The 24,674-nt window shown below is 35.4% G+C and overlaps 1 pseudogene; it reads right to left on the bottom strand.

Moving 5' to 3' along the window:
- Positions 1 to 24,674, bottom strand: part of LOC123253447 — a 52,603-nt pseudogene that overhangs the window by 6,047 nt on the left and 21,882 nt on the right.

Genomic DNA, 24,674 nt, shown 5'->3' with positions numbered 1-24,674 from the left:
ATGTCTGGGATGGTTTACATGATTCACCATTGGCATGCTGGAGTCAGTTGCCATTGCACTGATCAGAGTTCTTAAATCTTTTGAAGGTGTTTTTTTTGTTTTGTTTTGTTTTTTTACTATGTTATAATCATATAAGTTGAAGCTCACTTTACTTTGTGTCAGTTCATCAAGGTGCTCCCAGGACCCTTTGGAACTGTTCATTTCATCATTTTTTATAGCACAATAGTATTCCATTATATTAATGTACCATAATTTATTCAGCCATTCTCCAATTGATGGGCACCCCACCCTCCCTTAGTTTCTGGTTCTTTCAACAAAAAGTGCTACTGTGAATACTTTTATATGTATGGGTTTTTTCCCTCTATCTTTTATTTCTTTGTGGCACATGCCACAACTTTTTGGCAATCTCTACACCATGCTCTCTCCAATTGTGCTATCATTTCTATTCCTTTCCCACAAGAAAAGTAGCGTTGGAGTCATCCTAGATTTTGATAAGCTACTTTTGGCCTCACCTTTCTAGGATCCAGATCTCCATAGCTTTTCTGGGCCATTTCCATGTCATATTGTAACCACTTTTCCCATTCCAGATCTCCTTTACATAATGGCTTCTCCCATTAGAATGTTGTAAGCACTTCAAGGGTAGGGTCTGTCTTGCTTGTACAATCATCCCTCGCTATATCATGTTTAGCTTATTGCAGCTTCACTGTATCATAGGTTTAAAAAAATCTAATTCTGTATTGTGGAGTTTTTACTATATTGCAGGATTTTGCAGATGAATACCATACTGTGCACAATGGAAATGCAGTACACCACTACTGCTTGCACAAGTTTTCCAACGTGATATCGTACATAGCACACTATTGGCTGATAGAATGAAAGGTGACTAGCCACAGTGCTGTCTTCTGTATCCTGGGTGCCAATTGGTTCAGTGTCTATAAGTGTATGGGAAAGGTTAATAAGAGTGTGGAAAAGATTTACAGGAGAATGGGAAGGGTTTATAAAGCCTTAAAATATATATATATATATATGCATATATATGTAATAAAATAAATATAATGCTGCTATTTTGTAGATTTTCACCTATTGTGGGGGTTTCTGGAATGTAACTCCTGTGATAAATGAGGGATCACTGTATTTCGACTTAGAAAACTTAGCACAATGCCTGGCACATAGAAAGTGCTCAAGAAATAGTCTCTCAATCTGTCTATAACTGTCTTATCTATCTCTAACTGTGTGTATATATATATGTCTCTATCTGTCTACCTACCTATCAACCTTCCTTTTAGAGGTATAGAGATATCATTGAAGCAAAGAGTATTGTGCATAATTGAGTACATTTTTGGTATAGTTCCAAATTGCTTTCCAGAATGGATAGTGTTTTACAGCCTGTCCAACAATTATCATATTCCTCTTCTGATCTCCTTGCCAATCTGATGGGTGTCAGATAGAACCTCAGAGTTTGGTTTTAATTTATATTTTTCTTATTAGTGATCTGGAATTTTTTCCCCCATATGGCTGTTGATAGCTTGCTTTTCTTCTTTTCAGAACTGCCTGTTCATATCCTTTGACCTATCATCCTTGTTTTACAAATGACAAAAATATGCTTGGAAAAATAATATAAATTGCTCTGTGACACAGTTACTAAACATTAGAGCTGGAGTTTGAAACCTAGGTCTCCTAACTCAGAATCACAGAATCAAGAAACCTTAGAGGTAACCAATTCAATCCTGAAAGAGAACCCACTTTACAATATGGCTAACAATTTTATCTAGGCTTTGCTGGAAGACCTTTCATGAGAAGAACCCATTGCCTCCCTAATTAACTCATTTAACTTTTGGGCATCTTTGTTAGGAAGCTTTTTCTTTGTATCAATTCTAAATTTGCCTTTTTACAACTTCACAGAATTAAAACATTTTTTGATTCCAACTTGAAGCCAGTTCTCTTTACACTATGCTGAAATCCTATCCGTTCTTTAAGTTCTGGTTCAAATGCTGTCTCCTGTGAAATTGTATCCTTCCCATCATGGGTATAAATTCCTTGAGGTCAGATACTTTATTTTTCATCTTTGTATGCCTCTTGCACATTATAGATGCTTTAAAAATGTTTACCGAATTGAAATTCTTTCATCCCTATCTTTCACCCCCACTGTCTTCCATATTAGCTACCAAATGGATGTATTTTTTCTCTACATATATTTTCTTAGCACTTTGTTCATTCTTTTTTGGCACTTGTTGCATTCTATTTTGAATTAAAATACTTACAGGTATATTTCCCATACTATGTTATAAAACTCATTGAGGGCAAGGCTTTCCTACTCCTCTCAGTCTCACCTTTTAGAGCCCGAGGTGCAGAACCTTGTATATAGTAAATGCACGCTACATTTTTGAATGAGAATCCATATATTGAAAAAGACAGTCCAGGCTAATGATCTTTTGAGTAATTAGCAGCATGGTACAGTGGTAAGAACCCTGGCCTAGGGATTTAGAAAACCTGGGTTTGGATACCTGCCCTGCTATTATCTGTAGGAACTAGGAAAAGTCATTTCACCCCTACATAATTTCTAAGACATTTCCAGAATTTATAATGATTCATCAGTTTTAGTAGTTTGATTTTGCACCATACTGTGCACAAGTTATGCTGTAAATTACAGATTTTTTTGGTCAGTCTTACATTGTGCTGACATTGCAAATATAACTGAAGAATTCAGAGGCTATGCATTAACTTGTACCATATAAAAACTATATGTAAGCCAAATTTATTATCAGTGCAAAATTAACTTGATATAAAATGATGATATATTAAATTATAAGAGGAATAGATAACTTTAACAATCTATCAAGAAAGTAAAGTTTTGGTGTTAATGATTTATTGAACTTTAAACCATTCTAGAGATCATTTAAACAATTTGTAACCTAAATCTGTTCTTGAGATAATTTACAGGCCAGTTTCATCATTGTTACTTAGATACAGTTTATATAAATTGATAGGGCTGCCTAAATGGTATTCAGAATACCCAAATTCATTATAGGTTGTGTTTATTATAATTGCATGGGGCTGGCACTAGAACACTGAAGCAAATACTATATAATGAGTAATATAGTGAGACAAAGTTGCTTAATAAGAAATAGTTAGCAGTCAGTCCACATTTATTAAGCTTCTGCTATGTTTTGGGTATTGTGCTAAGCACTACGGGGACAAAGAAACGCCAAAAAAAAAATCCCTGCTCTCAAGGAGTGTCCAGGCAGTTAAGGGAGACTACATATAAACAACTGAATAAACAAAATATATACAGAATAAATCTGGGATGATCTCGGAGAGAAAATGCTATGATTAAGGACTTGGGAAAGGCTTCTCATGGAAGGTGGTATTTAGCTGAAATTTGAAGGGAGCCACATGGTAGAGATGAAGAATGAGAGAATACCAGACATGGAAGATAAGTCATTTTTCAAAGAACACACAGGGAGATCAGTTTCACTGGATCATAGAGTATGTGGAGGGGAGAAAACTGTAAGAAGACTAGAAAGGTAGGAGCAGAGCAGATTATGAAGGGTTTTGGCCAAACAAGATTTTATATTTGATTTTGATTGTAAAATAAGGAATTATTGGAGTTTATTGAATGGGAATGTATGTAATGTGATTAGACCTATGCTTTAGGAAGACCAATTTGACAGTTAAGCAGAGAAAAGATAGGAGAAAGGAGATTTGAGGAAGGCAAATGAAGCAGCAGGCTACTGTTGTTGCCTAAGGTGAGGTGATAAGGGCTTGCACCAGACTTGATGACAGTTTCAGAGGAGAGAAGGGAGTATGCTGTTTGGTGAAGTAATTTTCTTTAAAGCCAACTCAGAAGCCATTGTCTCTATGAAACTTTCTTTTCCTTCTGCTGTTGAAAGTGATCTTCCTGCTCAAATTTCTTTTGCTTGTTACCTGGCCCCACTTGTTTGTGCTCATCTTTCTCTCATATCAATTATTTGTATTTGTCTTCCCCCCATTATAGAGAATGTTCCTTGAAAATAGAGCTTGTGCCATGTTTGCTTTGTGTCCTGAATACCTAGCATGGTTCCTTGTACATAGTCGATAACATACATAATCGTTGGTCGAATTCATCTGTATTGAATTGGAATTTTGGATAATATAAGTACAGTTATTTCTTGAATGCCTCTTTCCTAATACTCCCTTATCTTCTGAAATTACCCTAATAGATTTTGATCAGATCCTTAAAGTGGTGATTCAGTGAGTTAGTGTGATATAGTGAATAGGATATTAGACATAAACTCAGGTTCAAATTTAGCCTTAGATGTTCACTATGTGACTTCTAGGCAAGTCACTTAACTTTTCTGTGCCTATTTTTTCATCATAAAATGAGGGGATTGGACTTGAGATCCACTAAAGTTCCTTCTGCCTCTTAAGTATATGATCTTATTTTTTTCTTAAATTTCCTTGATGCTTAATACATTGTCTTTTAGAAAAGTATTATTCATCAGAGCTGTCATTTTCCATAACTATCATTTTAGGAAGTACTTCAGCCATGCTTTACCTAACACCTGGATTCTCTCTTCACTCCTCTTTTCACCTGCCACCTTGCTACCCTGAAGAAGCCTATGCCCTAAACCCTTCTTTCCTGATTGGTGGCTTCTTTCATGAAACCACCATTTTAAAGGAACTCAACTAATTTTCAACTCATTACTTATCCTTAAGGAATATAAATTCTATTAGAAGAAACAGCATTTACACATATAAGCATGCACAAAATAAATACAAAGTAATTTTGAGGAGAGGGCAATTAGTAGAGGGAAGGTAGGAGGAGAAAGGTAGCATTATGTAGAAGGTATTAGAAGTCAGGAGACCAGTTAGAGTATTATTGCAATAGTATGAGTGAGAGTTGATAGGGACCTAACATATATGATGTGGAAGAGGTAAATTGACTAGATTTGGCAGTTGTTTGGACTGGCAAGTCAGCTGGTTCCATCAGGGAACTTATCTCCTACTGGCAGGATCTAACATATTCGCAGACAAATACATATAGAAAGTATGCAAAATGAGTGCACATGCATTGTGTGAGGGAGGAGACTGGGCAAATCAGTAAAGTACTCCCCAAGGAGATATTCCTGGAGTTGAATCTTGCAAATGAATGGAGGCCAGAGCTGGAATGTTGTGTAAGGGGAAGAGTAGGTAGGACAATTTGGCCAGAATGAAAATTTTGCACTCAGTCGGCAATAACAGGCCAGACATTTTATGGAGGGTTTAAAATGTCAAACAGGAGTTTCTACTTCATGCTGAAGACATTGCACCTCCTTGAGCAAGAGAGTGACATGGTGGGAGCTGTGCTCCTAGAATATCAATTTGGCAGTTGTGTGGGGTATGTATTGGTGAGAGGAGAAACTGTGTACCAGGAGGCCATTTAGGCCATTGAAATATATGGTGAGGGTCTGAACTTTGGTAATCGTAGTAAGAGGAGATAGAAGGGGATGGATGTGAACAATATTGAGAACATGAATTCTAAACAACTTGGCAATTAATTTTTTTGTGGAGGATAGAGGTAGTGAAGAGTTGAAGTTGACTGCCAGGTTGTGAATCTGAGTGACTGGAAGATTGATAGAAATAAGGTTAGGAGGGTGGGGTGAGACAGATAAGTAAATTGGGATAGATAATTATTTCTGTTTTGGACATGTTGAGTTTTAGATTTTAGATAAGACACCCAGCTAGAGTATACAACATGACATGTAGTTGGCAATATGCTACTGGAACTCAAGAGAGATGAGGGCTAAATAAGAAGAATAGAGAGAACATTCGAATCCATGAAAACTAAAGATTATCACTTAGTGAGCATAGAGAGAAGTGGAGAGGGCCTTAAACATCTTGCTGATGACAAATTATCCAAATTGTATTTTAAAGTCTTTACCTTATATATTTCATCCTCTTTATTCTAACCTCAATTTCAAAAACAATCTCCTGATGTTATTGAGTTCACTGAATAGCTTTTGTAGCATTCCAAGGCTAGGTAATGCTTCATAAAATGCATCTATGAATTTGGAAAACCTTGTTTCTGTGAATTTGAAAAAAACTTTGCCCAGTTAAATGCTTGATGTCCATATTTAGATTGGTTTACAAAGTTATCTTGATAGACACATCTGTTTCAGCCATATATAATTTTCCTGTATTTCTGAGACACATTGAGATTTTTCAATTCATTTCATATCACTAAGTTAAATGCTTTCTACTAATCAATAAACAGTAAGATTTTATATTCTTTGCATTTGTCAGTTTTGTGATCTAGATAGATGCAGTCTACTTTAGAAAACATCTGGAAAAATCTGCCTTTTTCCTTTTTGTATTTTCATCAGAGCTAGCTTCAATGTACATGTGGATGATTTTAATAAAGATTTTAATAGAGATAAAATAAACATGTGTTAGTAGTTGCCTATGTTTTGATCACAAAGATTAATTAGGTTAAGACCTCATGAAACTTAGTTCTAAGCTTAGCTCTGCTGTGCCTCAGTTTCCTTATCTGTAAAATGAGGGGGCTAGATTAGTTCAGTGACTCATCATGACATCTTTTCAGCAACAACAAAAATGTGTTGTGAACTCCTAGGGTAACTTTATATACTACTTATGATATTCTTTTAGATTTATCTATTAAGTGCTTGCAATAATTATAATAAGTTTTGCTGCTATAATAAGAGGAAATTTCTAAGTTAAAATTTACATTATGCAAACTTATAATTATAAAATAAATTTTCTTATCTGTAATTATGAAAACTAAAATAATAGAATAATTTTACATGATACAATGAGAATTAAAAGCAATAATCCTGAAAGATCTCATGCTTAAAATTATCCACAAGACTTTCTATAAATTTTTTATTTTATTCCTATAAGTAAATGGAATAAATTACAACTTAGAAGATGTTTAGCATAATATAATAATCATATGTAAATTTAATTTTGTTGATGAACTTTTTATTTGAACAAAGATGTGCAATTTTTGGTGTAACAATAGTTTTAAATCTGGTTCTATATTGAGTTTATTTTGATTTAAAACAAGAATAAAATGAAACTGCTCATTCACATAAATTGGTAAAAATGATATGAGAATTTTATAAACTCTCTAAATAAGAGATAAAAAATAATTTTTTTTATTTTTAGCCACCTAATTAACTGAGGAAAATTCAGAGTTATAAAATATTTACTTTTATACTGGCTATTGACAAGTGCTGTAGTAAATGATAAGCATAAAGTACAGTGGTGCACATTTTTTAAAAACAATATTTATATATAAACTAATCTTTATAAGGAGAGAATTTCTTACTTTTCTACTCTCTTCTACTACTGATATACTGACTATAGTTTCACAGAAATTATTTTTTAAAAGTAAGATTTCAATCCCCCCCTCCCCAATTTCATATAAGGACAATTTTTAACATTAGTTTTCTCACATTTTGAATTCCACATTCCCTCCCTCCCTCCTTTTCTTCGCCTTGTTTCTGAGACAATAGGCAGTTTATCATATCATGCACTACATATTTCATATTCATCATATTGTCTTACAGAAATTCTAATGAATCACTGACAAGAATAGTAGCATAAACAGAAGAGAAGTTTGAATCAGAAAATGGCTGTAAAACTGCAAAGAGAAGCAATTAAGACTTTTTTGTAGATCATTTATGATGGTCCATGATAGCCACATGATAGCTTGTAATGTGCATGCCTGATGATCATGTTTTTTAAACAGTCTGATATTTGTGTTGCAAGGATAAAATTTTTTGAAACATCTTAATCATGTGATCAGATAGCTGATGAGGTATGATTACAGAGAAACAGAAAATTGAAGGAGCTACTCTGGTGCAGTATTAGAAAACACAAATGAGGATAAATGTATGCATCTGGCCATCTGTTGAGAATTGGTTTGCATTTGATTGTTAAATCCTTGTGGCAGTTTGAAAACAATTTGATGACAGGTTGAGAAACTATAAAAACACATTGTTCTTAGTAGTGGTCAGTTTGATTTAATTGTTGTCCAAACACCAAAATTGTGCACATGATTATGCTGGTTTCAAATGAGTGCAGAAACAAATTAAAACTGTTTCAAATGTGGACATGCATGTCACAGAATGAGAAAATATATAATGTAATTGGGATTTCTTGGATTCTCATTGTCAACCCCTTAGAAGTTCTTGAATCTCTAGCTGCCTTGTCATATCATTGATTATGCCCAGCTAAGCTTCTGCTTTGGACCACTACCACCATTCATAGCCTTTGCTGCTGAATGAAGGTGAAGAAAATCATGGAGCCTTTCTGACTGGGTCTACAAAAATCTGTTATGTAAATTTATCTGAGACTCCTTGTGTAACTCCCTTATCAACTCACTATCCCACTCTCCACAGTGGCACTTCTAAAATTTTTCATTTATCCTTAGGCCTCTCTTCCCTTATTTTCCCTGCCAAGACCCTTGCTTCTTATTTTACAGAAAAAAAATGAGACCATTTGCCGTGAATCCCCCTTTCTCCCCTCTTTCCTCATTTCTTATCATTCAGATGGTTTCTGCAACTTGCTCCACCATTACCCTTGTCTCACATGATGAAGTGGCTAACTCTACTTGTTCAAGAGATCCCATTCTACCCTGTCTCCTCCTACAGATTGCTCCTTCTTTCATCTCCACTCTTTCACTTATTTTCAATCTTTTCCTGTCTACTGACTCATTTCCTAATGTCTACAAACATGTCTTCCCTTTTCTGAAAAAACCCTTATTTCATGGTTTTATCCCCACTATCATCCAATGTCTCTTTTGCCTTTTGTAGCAAAACTCTTTATGAAAAGGCCATCTACGATAGATGCCTCTGCTTTCTCTCCTCTCACTCTTATCTTAACTACTTAAAATTTGACTTCTAACTTTATCATTCCACTGAAACATCTCTCCATGTTACCAAATCCAATGTTCTTTTCTCAATCTTTATTCTCCCTGACCTCTTTGCAGCTTTTGATACTGTCAACTACTCTCTTCCTTGATATATTATTCTCTCTAAATTTTTGGGACACTACTCTCTCCATTCTCTTCCTACCCATTTGACTGCTCCTTTTCTGTCTCCTTTACTAGATCCCCCTCCAGTTCTTATCCTCTTACTGTAGATGCCCCTTAGGGCTATATCCCTGGGTCTTCTTTTCTTTTAATACTACTTCACTTGGTGATCTTATCATCTCTCATGGGTTTAATTATCCTCTCTATGCCAATTATTTTCAAATCTCCATTTTCTGATCTAGTATTTCTGCTGACCTCCAAACATGCGTCTCTAATTGTCTTTTAAACATCTTGAACTGAATGTCTGAAACTGAATAGTTTAGATATGAACTAATTATATCTAAAATGGAACTCATCTTCCCCACTAAACACTCCCTGCCTCCTACTTTCTCTATTATTGTAGAGGGCAACACCATCTTCTCAGTTCCTCAGGTTCATAACCTAGTAGTCTTGTGTATTCTTCACTCTCTTACTCTCCATTTCAATCTGTTGCTATTGCCTATCCAAGTAGCTTTGCAATGTCTGTAATATTCCCCCTTCTCTTCTCTGACATCACCACTACTCTATTGCTGGCCCATATCACTTCAAGCCTGTCCTACCGCAATAGCCCAATGGTGGGCCTGCCTACTTCAAGTCTCTCTCCACTCAATTCCAGCCTCCATTCAACCACTAACATGATATTCCTAAAGTGCAAGTCTGATTGTGTTTCATTGCCTTCCCTACATCCCTAACTCGAACTCCAGTGGCATCCTGTTGTCTTTAGGAGCAAATACAAAATTCTCTGTTTGACATTCGAAGCCCTTCTTAACCTAGCTCCCCTTACCTTTCCAGTTTCCTTACACTTTATTCCCTAACACATATTCTTTGATCTAGTTACACTGGTTCTCCTGACTGATCCATGAACAAAACTCTCCATCTCTAGCCTCCTGGCATTTTCTCTAGCCTGTCCCTCAGGCCTAGAATGCTCTCCCTCTTTCACTTTGACTGATGACCTGCCGGGCTCTCGCTCCCTTCATATCCCAAATATAATTCTATCTTTTATAGGAAGCCTTCTGCAGCCCCTTTTAATTCCATTGCCTTCTGTTTATCCTATATATAGTTTGCTTTGCATATATTTATTTGCATATTGTCTCCCTCATTAGATTGTAAGCTCTTTGAAGACAGGGGCTGTCTTTTCTCTCTCTCTCTCTCTCTCTCTCTCTCTCTCTCTCTCTCTCTCTCTCTCTCTCTTGTTATGTCAGCACTTAGTATGGTACCTTAATAGATGCTTAATAAGTGTTTATTGATTTAAATGGGAACCAAAAAACTAGGAAAATCTCTAAGACTCTTTCTAGATCTATGTCTATGATTTTGTTATCCAAATAAACTATAGATTGAAATAGAAAATGATAAATGGAGAAAACTATGGATAACCTGCTATGCCAGGTCTGAGGAGGAAAAGTAATTTCTGACTAGGGTGATAAAGGTCAAGGGACTTTTATAGTTGTTTAAAAGCTGGAAAAGCTTTGGAGGTAAAATCAAGGGGACTTGGCAAATAATTGGATAGAGAACAAGTTGGTTAGGGAAGTATGAATAACCAGAAAAATGGCAGTACCATTAGAAGAAATAGTGAAATTAAGAGAAAAGTTTTAGGAAAAATTATTCATGCTGATAGATCTGTGAGAAAGCTCTAGGGAAAAAATATTCCCCACTCTGACTGGGTGAGATATATAGTTAAAATGAAGAGGTAGAATGAAAATCAAAAGTAGTGGGGAAGCACAACAGAGGGGAATTAAGGAGATTCATTTACCTGTCTTATTCTTCTTTTGCTCCTTTGCAATAATCAAAGGGAAAAGTTTTTCATAGACCTCTTCCACCAAAAGAGGAAAATAATTGAGTGTTTTTGGTTGATATTTCCAGATCTTAGTTGGTTACCACAATTTACAAGAACAATATCAAATGACTTGGAACATTTAATGTAAACAAACTCTAGCATTCTCTACTGATAAAAGTTTACTTGCTGGAATCATTGTATTAAACATTCTAAAATTCATATATGTATTTTTCCAATTTAGTTTGTATGAAATATTTCAATAGACTTTAGATCTTGGCTTTTCAGATATGTAATTGCATCATTATGAATTACATATTACATGCTTGTTTATATTTGCTAGTGTTCAGTAAATGTTTTAAAATATTTAGCAGTGAGTTACTATAATGCCTCTTATATCAGGTAATCTTTTTGAAAAATTGGCAAAAATAATTAGATTTATTCTATTAGAATATTTTATGTTTGACTAGAATTTCCTACATACAAGAATCAATTTGTCTACAGAATATGGTAAAAAAAAAGTGCCTTGAAATACTTAGTTGATGAAAGAATACTGGCTGATAGTACTCTATTTGTTAGGTAATTTTATGTTTCTAAATATCTTGTTAATTGAGAATATTGCCATAGATGCTAAATAATTATAATCAGCATGTACAAGAATTAAAAGAGTTAACTAAAAAAAGCAAGTGTTAGATATGTTTATCTTAAACATGAAGTCCAAAGTAGTCATTTATTTAGCATTAGCTTCCTATTTTGTATGTGGTTTAAAACCTCTATTAAAAAAAGTATTTTGTACTATTCAAAGTCAATATTTATAGAGTTTCATAATTAGCTTACTTTTCACTTGTAGAGACATTTTTTTAGTTTATTAGTTGTTTACCTATTTAAAGATAAATGGAAGATTAACAAATGTTAACCTTTTATCGTCCAGATGTGTTCTACCTATGAACTGACAGATGGCACTCCAAACTTGTGGTGATAAAAAGTTCAATTATAGTTGCTAAGAAACACCTCACCTTTTTCTTTTTTAGCTAAATCTAGCAATGTACTTGATAGTTGTTCAATCCCCCCCTTTTTTGTCATGTCAGTAAGGGTTGAAATGTGATTATTTTAAAATCTAGATTTATAGATCACAATTTTAGTTATAATAACTGAGCCTGGATATAGATCTTGAAGCCAATAAATTCAGATATTTTACTTCATTGAATTATTAATTCATCCAACAAACTCAGGAAGTCTCTTATATGTAAGGCACTGTTAGAACTCTGTGGTGATTACTACATCACCTGTGCCCACACAAAGTTAATAATTTAGTAGAGAAAAGAAGACAAATAGATATAGATAATAAACTTTCACATTCTTGTATTATAGTTAAAGTACAAAAAAATGTGGCATGAGAATACCAAGGAGGAAAGAAATGATTTCTTGCTTGGGGTAAAGGAGGGAAGGCTTTGCAGACAATGTTTGGCATTTAAACTGCACCTTGAAGGGATCAGTGGGAACTGAGGAAGGACATTGTAGGGGGGAGGGACAATGAGTAGACACTTTTATTTTGAAAATTTAGGGAATATTTCAGGGTTGTTGAGTAATCCAGTATTGCTGCACTACTAAGTGCTAAGGATTTAAAGATAAACGTGAAGCAACTTCTGGCTTCAAGGAGTTTACATTCTTATGATGGAGGCAGCTTGAGCATATATAAGTATATGCAAAATGAATGATCAGGAAGGATTTCATGTAGGAAATGGCACTTGAGCCAAAGTTGGAAGCCACTGAGGGATTCCTAGAGGAAGAAGTGAATTTTGAAGGATGGAGGTAGAAACCAGGGGGAAGGAAAGCCAAGCCAGGAAAAGTATGTTATATGTGTAGGAAAAGCAAGTATGTCAGGTATGGCTTAGGATGCGGCCAGATTGTAAAAAAGACTTAAATGTCAAATAGAGAAATTTAGATATGATTCTAGAGACAATAGTGAATCACTGATTATATTTTTGTTTTAGGAAAGTATTTTGCTGGCCATGTAGCTAATAGATTGTAGTGGAGAGAGACATGAGATAGGGAGACCAAAAGGAGACTATTATAAAAGTCCAGGTGAGTGGTAATGAAAGCTACCACCAGAGTGCTAATGGTTGTGTATGTTGAGAGATGTTATGAAAAGAGAAATAACATTTGGCAAATGAATGGCTATATGGGATACCTGAGAGAGGTAAGTTAAGGGTGATAGTAAAAGACTTGCTTTTTTCAAAAACTTGGTTGATAGGAAAGATGATTGTGTCTAAGATAAGCCTGTTTGGAAGAAGAGTTCATTGTTTGAAAAACAAACAAGAAAAAATCGAAGCTATCCAACCTTATGGAATGAATAAATGAATGAATGATCAAGCATTGATTTTGTATTTCCTGGGCAACTAGGTGGTTTAATGGATAGAGCATTGGCTCTGGAGTCAGGAGGACTCAAGTTAGAGTTGTGCTTCAGACACTTATAAACAGCGTGGCCCTGGGCAAGTCATTTAACCCTATTTGCCTCAGTTCCCCATCTGTAAAATGAGCTGCAGAAGGAAATGGCAAACCACTCCAAGAAAATCCTAAATGGGGTCACAGAGAGTTGGGCACAACTGAAATGATTCAACAACATTCCTTTACTATGTATCAAGCAATGTGTTTGGCACTTGCATCATTTCCCACCCAGCTGCTTTCCTAGATTTCATGACCTCCAGAAATTCATTATCCTTCAAAATGAAAATCAACTCTGAAACTCATAGCACTGCCTTAGGGTCCCTTCCTTCGAAGCAGTGTTTAGACACTGGAAAGCTCCTCCCAATCCTCCACCTCAGATCATACCTCCTTAGAACATTTCCCACCCTGGCTGCTAGATTTCATTAATCCCCTTTCCCTTTCTTCTTTTTAGTCTTTTCCTATTAGATTCTGAGTTCCTTGAGAGCAGATACTGTCATGCCTTTCTTTGCATCCCTAGTGCTTATGCCTGAATATTTAGTGTTTATTGATTCTGATTCTGCTAAGAAATGGTGATACTAATGAAAAACCTGAGATTTTTTTCTGTAAGGAGCTAATATTCTAACAGGAGGAGAAAACACATATAGAGGAATGATGGCCAGAGAGGGATATTTTGGTTTGAAAATTGTTTTTTTATTGTCATTTAGTTGTGTCTGACTCCTCATGACTACTTTTTGGGATGTTCTCAGCAGAGATACTAGAGTAGTTTCCTTTCTCTAGCTCATTTTACAAAAGAGAAAACCAAGGGTAACACAGTTAATGACTTACCCAGGGTCACACAGTTAGTAAATATATGAGGCCAGATTTGAACTTAGGAATTAGGAAGATGAATCTTCATGACTCCAGGCCTGACACTCTATCCACTATACCACCTAGTTGCTCTTGTACCTCCTTGTTGCCCTGAAAAGTTACAAGGTAGCTCATACGGACTGTCTGAAAATCACACCCCTAGTGCCCCACTCCTAATTCTAAGTTCAATAGAACTGAAGTCAGCAGAGAATCTAGGCAGATAACTGCAACTTTGTGAATATGATCTCTATTAGGGGTCTCTATCTTTTTTTCTTCCTTCTTGTCTTCCTCCCCTCCCACTTTCTCTTTTTCTCTTTCTCTCCTTTCCTCCCTCTATCCAAGCCATAGGGTCTTGCAGCAGAGCTTCTCACCCAGTAGGAGACAGCATAACCAGTAAGGAGAGAAAATCGATAACAATTGGCTCCAAGGAGTGTGACCTCTGGCAGCATAGGAGAGACTAACCTTAGATGGAAGAGAGAATTGAGAGGAGGAGGCCCAAAGAGCTCAAATAAACAGTCGACCCAGAAGAGATACTATTACTAGAGGAGAGCAGCATGAAGATAAAAAGAGAACGGACATTGGGGCCTTAGAGTGTGAGAAGTATGTGTTGCCTTGAATGCCTTGAGTGAGATGTCTTCCTTACATGTATGATCACTACTAGAATATTCTTAGTTTGGGCCCACTCTCCCGGTTGGTGTGGAGTATATTTGTAGGAAGATATACTTTTGGTTTATAGGGGAAATGTTTGCTTATTCTTGTTCTTACTGTACTGTTTCAGCAAATACTTTCACTTTGATCTAATTATGTTTTTTTGACTGATTATTAAGAATAAATGTACCTGTAGCAGTCATGAATTTTGAGAATGTGTATCAAAAAGTGCCCTGGGCATTTGAATAATAGGTATAGTCATTCCACTGGGAAACTAACTCTTAGGGACCCAACTTATAGTGTATTTTTGAGTTGTGTGTGGTGGGGATAATCCCTGAGAAGTGAGTACTCCATGAGATTTATACAAATAGTACAAAATACAAATACAAAGTACATTTTAACATGCTTAGTAGTCCATTTTACTAGTATATTATGTTATACATATATATATTTAGGTCTTTATAATGGTGATATCTTTCAGTTAAAGAACAAGGTTCAGTTTCTTAAACTGTCATAAAACAGTGCCCAGATGTTTCATATGTTCTTAGAATAAATACTCTTATACACTGAGAGAAGTCAAGTCTAAAACCAGTGGTTTGTCTGACTTCATGGAGAATGAGTTTAGGTCATGTTTTCACCATAACCATTATGAATTTTATATGTTTTAATTCAAGGGCATCTAGACTTTCTTTTTTTTAAATAATTTTTATTTTTTAGAAAAGTTATCATGGTTACATGATTCATGTTCTTACTTTCCCCTTCACCCCCCCATCTCCTACCTCATCCCCCCCATAGCTGATGCGCATTTCCCCTGGTTTTAACATGTGTCATCAATCAAGACTTATTTCCAAATTGTTGATAGTTGCATTGGTGTGGTAGTTTTGGGTCTACATCCCCAATCATGTCCGCCTCAACCCATGTGTTCAAGTTGCTTTTCTTCTGTGTTTCCTCTCCTGCAGTTCTTCTTCTGAATGTGGGTAGCGTTCTTTTCCATAAGTCCCTCAGAATTGTTATGGATCTTTGCATTGCTTCTAGTACAGAAGTCCATTACATTCTATTTTACCACAGTGTATTGGTCTCTGTGTACAACGTTCTTCTGGCTCTGCTCCTTTTGCTCTGCATCAATTCCTGGAGGTCTTTCCAGTTCACATGGAATTCCTCCAGTTTATTATTCCTTTGAGCACAATAGTATTCCATCACCAGCATATACCATACTTTGTTCAGCCATTCCCCAATAGAAGGGCATACCCTTGTTTTCCAGTTTTTTGCCACCACAAAAATTGTGTCTATAAATATTTTCATACAAGTCTGCTTATCTATGGTTTCTTTGGGGTACAGACCCAACAATGGTATGGCTGGATCAAAGGGCAGGCAATCTTTTATAGCCCTTTGAGCGTAGTTCCAAATTGCCATCCATAATGGTTGGATCAATTCACAACTCCACCAGCAATGCATTAATGTCCCAATTTTGCCACATCCCCTCCAGCATTCATTACTCTCCCCTTCTTTTATTTTAGCCAATCTGCTAGGTGTGAGGTGATACGTCAGAGTTGTTTTGATTTGCATTTCTCTTAATTATTAGAGATTTAGAGCACTTTCTCATGTGCTTATTGATAGTTTTGATTTCTTTATCTGAAAATTGCCTATTCATGTCCCTTGCCCATTTATCCATTGGGGAATGGCTTGATTTTTTATGCAATTGATTTAACTCCTTGTATATTTGAGTAATTAGACCCCTGTCAGAGTTTTTTGTTATAAAGATTTTTTCCCAATTTGTTGTTTCCCTTCTGATTTTGGTTGCTTTGTTTTTGTTTGTACAAAAGCTTTTTAATTTAGTATAATCAATCATCCCATTCACATTCAGAGTTATAATTATCAGTTGTGTATTCCCTAACATTTTGGTATCCTCTCTTAGTTCTACCCCTTCTTCTTAGGCTATTTCCTTTTAAACCAGTGATTTGTTTTAAACCAGTAACCCTTGGCCCCTCCCTTGGTTTACTATCCTTTCTACCCCTTCCCTTGTTATTCCCCTCTTTTTATTTTTAAGGCCTAATGAATTCCCTCCCTCTTCTCCTCTCCTCTTTTTTGACCTCCCCACTCCTCTGCTCCCCTTGGTTTATCCCTTCTGACTTTCTCAGTAGGGTTAGATAGAGTTTTATATCTCAATGGCTATAGCTACTCTTCCCTCTCAGGGTTAATTCCACTGAGAAGTAAGATTTAAATATTACCTCTTAATGCTCTCTTCCTCTCCTTCTTATAATAGTATTCATCCCCTCCCCTTCCCGTGCCCTCTTTGTGTGTAAGAGAATATCCTATTTTTCTTAATCATTCAAGTTTCTCTTGTTCTTTACTATTCACCCCCATCTTTCCCACCCACCCCCTTATCATCGTAGACCATTTAGTACTCCAACCTCTCCCTGTGAATAATTCTTCTAATTACTATAATAGTGGATACCATAATAGTGAATAGAGTTCACTACAGAGAATTATACGTAACATTTCTCCATATAGGAATACAAATAATTAGATCTTATTGAAGCCCTTAAAAAGGCAAATTTAAAAATAAAAAAGTTTTCTTTCCCCTCTGTTTCTTATTTACCTTTTCATGTTTCTCTTGGTTTTTGTGGTTGGATATCAAACTTTCCATTTAGTCCTGGTTTTTTCTGTGCAAATACTTGGAAATCTTCTATCTTGTTGAATGCCCATACTTTCCCCTGGAAGTATATAGTCAATTTTGATGGGTAGGTGATCTCTGGTTGTAGACCCAGTTCTCTTGCCTTTCTGAATATCATATTCCAAGCCTTGCGGTCTTGTAGTGTGGAGGCTGCCAGATCCTATGTGATCCTGTTTGGTGCTCTTTGATATCTGAATTGTCTTTTTCTGGCTTCTTGTAAAATTTTTTCTTTTACTTGGAAGCTCTTGAATTTGACTATTATATTCCTGAGGGTTATCTTTTCAGGGTTTACTGTAGAGGACGATCTATGGATCCTTTCAGTGTCTATATTGCCGTCTTGTAGAACTTCAGGGCAATTTTGCTGAATAATTTCCTTTAATATGGAGTCCAAATTTCTATTAATTTCTGCTTTTTCAGGAAGACCAATGATTCTCAGATTATCTCTTCTAGACCTGTTTTCTTGATCTGTCAATTTCTCAGTGATATATTTCATGTTTTCTTCTATTTTATCAGTCTTTTGACTTTCCTTTATTTGTTCTTGTTGTCTTGAGAGATCATTGGCTTCTACTTGCCCAATCCTTGTCTTTAGAGATTGGTTTTCTGCTATAATCTTTTGATTTTTCTTTTCGATTTGGTCTATCCTGTTTTCCAGCTGCTTGATTTTGGTCTCCAATTTGCTTATCAATTCTTTTGATTTGGGGGCATCTTTTTCTAATTGCCTAATTCTAGCCTTTAGAGACTGGTTTTCGGCTATAATCTTTTGGTTTTCCTTTTGAATCTGGTCTGTTTGGTTCTTCAAGGCTTCCAGCTGGTCATTTCTGGCCTTCAATTTGCTTATCAATTCATTTGATTTCTGAGCCTCACTTTCTAATTGTGAAATTCTGCCTTTTAAACTGTTATTTTCTTGCCAGTTCTCTACCATCTTTCTCATAATCTCAGATTTGAACTCTTCAATAGCTTGTGACCAGTTTTCATTTTTTTGGGAAGGTTTGGATGTGATTACTTGTTTGTTCTCCTCTGCCGTTTGCTCTGTTGTCTGGATTTTTTCTGTGTAAAAGTTGTCGAATGTTAAAGATTTCTTCTTGATCTTTCTCTTCTGGGGTTCTTGTCTCTGGCTTGCCATTGTGAGCCGTGTGCCCTCTCAGCTTTATCCTCACGCCCAGTGTCTGTCTGTGCTCTTTAGGCTCCTGAGGTTTCAGGTTTAGTTGTTCTCAGGGTCAAGCCTCCTGGTGGTCCCCTTGCTTGTTCCTCTGCCTGAAGCTCCTTTAACAGTGTCAGGGTGCTGCTTCCACAGTCATACACCCCTCTGCACTGGGTCCCCACCCAAGGTCCGCACCTGCACTCAGAATCCCAGTCTGCAGCTGTCACTGTGCCTGCTCTCAGGGTCTCTGTTCAAAGTCCATGCGTTCTTTAGCCTCTTGGGGTCTTGCTGCTCTCAGGAACAGGCCCTGGTGACCCCAGGTAGCTGCCAAGGCCTTAATGGGTGCCCCAAATTTGCTCTAACTCTTTTGTGTGCTGCCTTTTGCCCTGTAGGTGGTGTGGGGGGAAGGGGGTTGCTCAGATTGTGTTTTAGTGAGAGCTATTTCACCCCCTTATAGCATGGAAATGCCCCGATCCCACGTACCTTCAATGCTGTGCCCTGTTTTGGGGTCCCTTTGTTCATCTGGATTTGTTTTTATGTCTTCTTGAGGAGTCCTATATGTGTGGGTTAGGAGAGGTTAAGCAGCTGCTTTTTACTTTGCTGCCATCTTAACCCGGGACCATCTAGACTTTCTAGTTGTAGACCACATGGGCAAAAATCCATATGTGGTGGTAGCAAGCATTTAATTATAAACTAAATATATTTAGCTTCAATTATTACTAATTCATCCAAGGCTGCTAGAATGATACCTGGTTACAGTCAGTTATACAGCCATAGCTCAGTGGAATGGTCAGGCCCTATTGGCTTGATAGCTTGTCTACATTAATTAGGTAAAACATTAGATTTTTTTCCAAAGATTAAGATCATTCTGCCCACATGCCAGTGACATGCAAGTGATATTTAGTTCAATAGTCCAAGTAGGGCTCTCAGTCTAAAGTTCATTTATTAGAATTCCAAGAATCTTAGAAACAATCTTCAATGAGCTATTTTTTTTCCACACCGAAAATCACCACCCACTTGCTCTCTTTCTTGTGCTGAGTCTCTCAGAATTAACAGAGTTGTGTCTTTCTAGCCTAGTAGGACCTATCAGACCTTATGCTCTTCTGGATAGCTTTTAAGAACCCAGAGTCAATCCTAGGATTTATGGTAGGGGAACTTAATGTTATTGTTAGAATGCCTTCCTCCCTCACCTATATAATTATACCTGTGAATTTGGATAAAATGGTCTTGAATGTTATCAGAATAGTGTTTCTGTATATTTATATGTATATATAAATGTACATGTAAATTAAAAATAATTTTTTATGTTTCTGAATTTCACAGATCTTTTTCTTTACTCCTAACCCATTGAAACATTGTTACAATTTACATAATGCCATAATTAGTTCAGTAATCCTGTGGTATTGTAGCTAGGAAGATTTGTGTCATGGTTGATTAGTCTGTAGCCTTTTAGATTTAAAGATGACCTGTGTATTCTAAGAGTAGGAAGAAGTTAAAATAGCTTCAACTGAAATATTGAATGATGGGGTGAAAAACATCACCAGCTTGTGGTTCAACTTTATATTCAATTACAGCATAAACTGTTTAAAGTGTCATTTTTTTTGTTTTAGCAGAAAAATATTGTAGTCCCTTAAAATTATTGCCAAGATTACCATTATCACTGTGGTCAAGTTGATGAATGAAGTAAAACAAATGAGTTTAACAGTCCAACTTAACCTAAAAAAACCCCAGTAAAACATTAATATTGAGCCCTTCTTTGCCTTCTACTTTGTAATCATTGATAAGATAAAGACTTCCATTAAATAGTTTATTTACAATAATACTAGGTTCTCAATTAAAATGTAAAAAATGTATGAATCCCAGGGAAATACTCTTTGTGCAAACTGGTGTATTCTCTGTTACTAGGTGGGTGATATGAGAAGATTTATAATGGAGTCCAAAGTAGTTTCAAGGCAAAGTGTAGCAGTCTCATCAGATACAGCTTTGCAGCCTAGTGACTTATAATGAGGGTGGAATGTAATTAGAAATTGTCCCTGTCTTTTCTGAGTACTGATGAAAACCATGGCTCAGAGGTTAATTCAAATAATAATTAATATTGGTCTCTGTCAGTATAAGGTGCTAATGAAATCTTTCCTTATTTGATGACTTTGACTCTTACTATTGAGAAAAGAAGGGAAATACTATTATTTCTTATTCTGATTGTGGGAAAACTCCCATCAACTGAATAATTTGGTAAAATTATATAGTTGTTAGATGATTTGTTTAAAGTTTCTGATGCAGCTCAAAATTGTCCAGGCCATGACTTTTGAATAGACAGAGGTTCTTAGTAAGTGACATTTTATTTCCTTAAATGGATAATTATGTAAATATGGATATTGAAAGATACTGATACAGATAATGTTGCCTATGACTGCTTGGGTATATACTCAATGGTTGTGTGGTAACCTTGGTAAGTACTAAAAATTTTTTTCTTTTTTTTTGCCAGGGTTAACTGAAGAAGCAAGCTGTCAGAGTAGATGAACTCTTTACACTAGACATGTACATTTAGTAGACTTATTTCTAAAGACTATATATCTTTTGTTTCAATAAACTATTTATATTGTAATACTCTAAGGTGCGGCATTGAAAAGTAAGATTTGATACATTACATTTAGTGTACAGAATTCCATCAATAGCTGTCATTTGATTTAGGCATAAACATCAACTTCAAAAATCTTAGAATTAATCATAGAATTATATTTTGAAGATAATATTTTGAACTTTTGCTAAAGTATTCAGTTTAGGCTTTGGACATATTATTATATGTAATCACATAAATTGCCTAACTTAAAGATCATAATAGTCAGAGGAGTTATTTTAAACTACCCTGTAGGAGAATCATTATATTTACAGGAACCATACTTTTTTGTTGTTGTTTTAAAGGTGAGAGATAACTGTATCTGAAGTTTACCTCCACTCATAAAGTCTTTTGTTACCATGTCAGTAGCCATTTGTATCAAATTGACTCACTTTTGATTTTGCTTTGATTAATAAACTGGCAATCTAGTAACAAAATTCTGGAAGCTAGAGGTTTTAAAATAATTACTACTAAAAACTTTCCTTCATGTTGCATTTCTGTAACAAGGATGAGTTACAAAGTTAAAAGTAAATACTAGGGTATATGAACTTCATACAATGTATTTGTATATTTGGTAACTTGTTTCTATGAAAAACTAGACTTTTAGATAGATATCACTTATTCACTTTATAAACCATGAGTAGGATGATTATAACATTATGTAGAAATTTCAGATACCCAGTGTTTTGGGAAAGAAGTATGTAACACAACCACAAGACTGTTTAAATCTTTTTTGAGTTTGAGTGCCACTTTTGAGAGGAAAATAATTGGCAGCTATCTATCTTTTTTATTTGGTAAGTGAAACATATACATGCACATATATGTATAAATACACATCTTTAAAATACATACACATATACATACATATGTACATACATATACATATACATACACATATACATATATACATATATATATATATATATATATATATTTTTTTTTTTTTTTTTTTTTTTTTTTTTTGGAGCAGCTAGGCAAACAGTAGGTAGAGCACCAGGCCTTGAGTTTTGAGGACCTCAGTTCAAATCTAGTTTCAGGTACTTCCTAGCTTTGTGACCCTGGACAAGTCACTTAACCCTGACTGCCTTTCCACTCTATTGTTTTAACATTGATACTAAGAAAGAAAGTAAGGGTTTAATATCGACTTACCTACTTACCATCTACCTACCTACTTACCTACCTATCTATCTATCTTTTTTGGGGGGCTCATTTCACCATCATTTCCCAATATATCCCTCCCCCATTCTGAGCCCTTTTTTATAATAAAGAATAAAAAAGAAAGAGCTCAAAACAAAAACAAGATAACTCCCCAAAGTAGTTCAACAGAACTAATCAATACACAAACTGAGTACATGTGTGTAGTGTTACATACCTATAATCCTCAATCTTTGTAAAGAGTTCTTATTTCTCTTCTTCAGAACCAAACTTGATTTTTATAATTACATAGAATTTTGATTTTATTGTTATTATTTCCACATTTGTAGTATTCTGTATATTGTTTTTCTCATTCTTCTTAACTTGCTTTTGGATCATAGTATCGAAGATTTAGAGCTGGCAGGACAGTAGAGGCCATCAAGACTAACTCTTTCATTTTACAGTTTAGGAAACCAAGGAACAGAAAGATTAAGTGATTTCCCCAGCTAGTATGTATCTAAGGGGAATTTGAACACAAGACTTTCTAATTCTGAGTCCAGCATTCTATATACTATTTTTTTTTTAAACCTTTACCTTCTGTCTTAGAATCGATACTGAGTATGAATTCTAGGACAGAAGAGAGTTAAGACCTTGTCCAGGGTCACACAGCTAGGAAATATATGAGGCCAGGTTTTGACCCTAGGCACTACTGACTCTGTCCTGGAGCTCTATCCACTTGGATACCTAGCTGCCCCTCTATCTGCTATTTCATGCTGCATCACTTTCTGTAAGTGTTTTCATGCTTCTAGGTATTCTTCATACTCATTTTTATGGTATAGTAATATTCTTGTTAAACTAATATACTGTGGAGATTAAAATTAATATAAAATACTAAATATTATATAAATATTTTATTAATAATACGCTAACAAAAGAGACTAACTAAAAGGTACTAACCAGCTCGCTTCCAGGAACCAGAGAAAAAGGGAGGAGTTACAGCCAACTATAAAACAATAATGTGACCATACAAACGTGGAGGTGCAGGAGAGATTAAAGGGAATTTGAGGGAAATTAAGGACTTATGGGTGATGAAGTCCAAGGTTCAAAATCTCCATTTATACAATACTATAGTTTATTTAGTCATTCTCCAGTTGATGGACATCTACTTTGTTCACAGTTCTTTTTGTTACAGAAGGTGGGCAGTTCTTTCTTTTTTTTTTTTTTAATGAGCCCTTAAGCACATTTCATTTTTATGCTAACTCTATAAATAGATTAATATATTATCGCAAGATAGATTATGCTCATTTATTTATTTTATTATTTATTATTTTTAAAAATATTTTTCCATGTTTACATAACATATTTTCTTCTCCCCACTCCCAGAGCTGACAAGCAATTCCACTGGCTTATACAAATGTTATGACTTAATACCTATCTCCATATTATCCATTTTTGCAATAGAGCAGTCTTTTGAAACCAAAATCCCAAGTCATGTACCCATATAAACAAGTGATAAGTCATATGTTTTTCTTCTGTATTTCTACTTCCACAGTTCTTTCTCTCATTGTGGATAGTATTCTTTTTCACAAGTCCCTTGGGATTGTTCTGGATCATTTTGTTGCTACTAGTAATGAAGTCCATTATATTCTAATGTACCACAGTGTATGTCTCTGTGTACAATGTCCTCTTAGGTCTGCTCATTTCACTCTGCATCAGTTCTTGGAGATTCTTCCGGTTTATAGAGAAATCCTCAAGTTCATCATTCCTTACAGCACAGTAGTATTCTATCACCATCTTATACCACAATTTGTTCAGCCATTCCCCAATCAAGGGACAGCCCCTCATTTTCCAATTTTTTGCTACCACAAAGGGTGCAGCTATGAATATTTTTGTACAACCCTTTCTTATTATTGTTATGTGTAAAACTGAAGCTGTTATTGGTAATAATATTGATAGGCAGTTGATAAACATCCTGAAGCAGTTTGGTACAACCCTTATTTATTTATAGTAGAGGTGAGATAGTAAACAGAAGGATAGAAACTATCTTTTAACTACTATGCCTATAGATCAAAATAGAGAATATAGTTTTTAGATTATATTATTCTGCCTATATTAACACATTATACTAAATCTCTAATGTTTCCATATGTTTTCATGAATAAATGTTTTTGCTTATCCTTTTTTTTTTTTTTTTTTTTTTTTTTTTTTTTTTAGTTTTAAACCCTTAACTTCTGTGTATTGACTTATAGGTGGAAGAGTGGCAAGGGTAGGCAATGGGGGTCAAGTGACTTGCCCAGGGTCACACAGCTGGGAAGTGTCTGAGGCCGGATTTGAACCTAGGAC

The sequence above is a fragment of the Gracilinanus agilis genome, chromosome 1, assembly GCF_016433145.1.
Source record: "Gracilinanus agilis isolate LMUSP501 chromosome 1, AgileGrace, whole genome shotgun sequence".
NCBI classification, from domain to species: Eukaryota; Metazoa; Chordata; class Mammalia; order Didelphimorphia; family Didelphidae; genus Gracilinanus; species Gracilinanus agilis.
The sequence above is the reverse complement of the archived record's forward strand: the minus strand, read 5'-3'. Positions and strand labels throughout refer to the sequence as shown.